Source organism: Magnolia sinica, chromosome 1 (assembly GCF_029962835.1).
Source record: "Magnolia sinica isolate HGM2019 chromosome 1, MsV1, whole genome shotgun sequence".
NCBI classification, from domain to species: domain Eukaryota; kingdom Viridiplantae; phylum Streptophyta; class Magnoliopsida; order Magnoliales; family Magnoliaceae; genus Magnolia; species Magnolia sinica.
In genome coordinates this window covers 94,305,655-94,307,445 of record NC_080573.1, presented here as the reverse complement: position 1 = coordinate 94,307,445, position 1,791 = coordinate 94,305,655, and positions in this window count along the sequence as shown.

Here is a 1,791-nt window from a genome sequence, read left to right as displayed (position 1 = left end):
CGTCCTATTTTAATCATGTTTGTGTTGCAAGGTGAATTTAGGAGCTGGACTGAAAAAAGGATGCTAAAAGTATGGATTTAATGCTAAAAAATCACAAAAGCAAGGGTTAGATCTTAGGGGACCGAGATCGAAGAATTCACGTGCCAAATATCCGAGAAAATCAAGTGATTGAAGAAAAAGAGGCCTAAAATCATCCTGAATGCAAGATCATAAGGTTCCCACCATCCATTTGGCTCGAAAATTTATATCTGGTATGAGGACCCTAAATTAACTATACATGACGAATTTTAACCCTTGGATCCTTGTAAAAGTGGCCTAACGAACAAATCAGCACATAAATCACTCATCTGAGCTCACCTGATATCTGAATATGCTTCAATTTTGGCCTCAACCCGTTAAATGGGATGACAAAATAGATGGACGGAGTGGATTTCTCACGAACATCATGATGGGACCCACCTTGGGGTGAGTGCGCATCCAGCGCACCTAATCTCCTGGTGCACTGAATTAAGTCAGACAGTCAGCGGGCGCTGACCCGTACAAACCTGTCTGGATTCAGAAATTCAAACTCCCGCCTGCGAACGCTCAAATAGAGCTTGCAGATGATCTCTATGGGCCTCCATCCTAGACGACTGATCCGGATCGTCCATTAAAACCCCATGGTCTGTCTTACCAAGACTTAGGTGACAGAATTTCAAAAGACATTCCCAGCCGTTTAAACACAGGTCAGAAGGTCATAAGATCAAGCAGGTGGGCCATATCAAAAGCACTCTGAAACTATCCATTTCCACCCGAAATCTCGTCATGAAGCTAATGGACGGAGTAGATTTTCTCACTGACGCTAATCGTGGGCCCACCGAATGTTCCAGCACAAGAAAATACCCAGGTCGAAAGCAGTGTTCGGACGCTGCTAGCCAAGGTGGGCCATTATGCGATCTTGGTTGTGATCGGATTAGTTATCCATACGATCCATAATCTCCAAAAGGGGGTCACAACCCTCACCATGGAGTCAGATTCCAGTCTTGGGATGATCTGACGTCCCAAATCACTTCCAAATGCGGCTGCCTCCACTGTCGTTGCGCACTCTGTTGCAAAACAGAGTCGATTCGACTCCAACACCAACTCCAGCCACCGTCCTCCCTCTAGTCTATAAAAGAGAGAGAAGAGAACGTGGAGGGGCATCATTAAATTAATCATCTTTGACATGTGGAAGGACGTGAGAGAGAGAGAGAGAGAGAGAGAGAGAGAGAGAGAGAGAGATCTGGCATGCACTCCTTCTTCCTTCTTCTTTGTGGTTTTTCTTCCCTTTGATGCTTTTTAAGATTTTTAGCCTCACCATGTCCATGATGGACTAAACCTCTTTGCTAGGGCTAAGAGGTGAAGCTTGTAATGTGATGGGAGACTTTTTATTTATACCTTTTGATTCATGTTTAAACTGAACTAATTTTGATTCTAGATTAATTATAAGGAATGCTTTGAGTTTTTAATGGTTTATTGTGACTTAAATTACAATGGATCTACGATAGCTTTGAGTATGTTCTTTTCATTATTGAGATTATGAAGTCAGGAGGCCCTGTTGTTCACCATCGTCTCCTGGGCATGGTTGGATGATGGAACCCTTCCTAACATTCATAACTCTCTTAGATTGGATGTGGTTTGGTTAAATTATGTTGTTTGCTTTGTCTCATGGTCATAGTTTTGTGATAGAATCAATTCTAATTCTCATACCTCTTATCCGTTAATAACTAGATCAAAGGAAGTTCATATTTGGTTTTTAATGGTATATCTTCC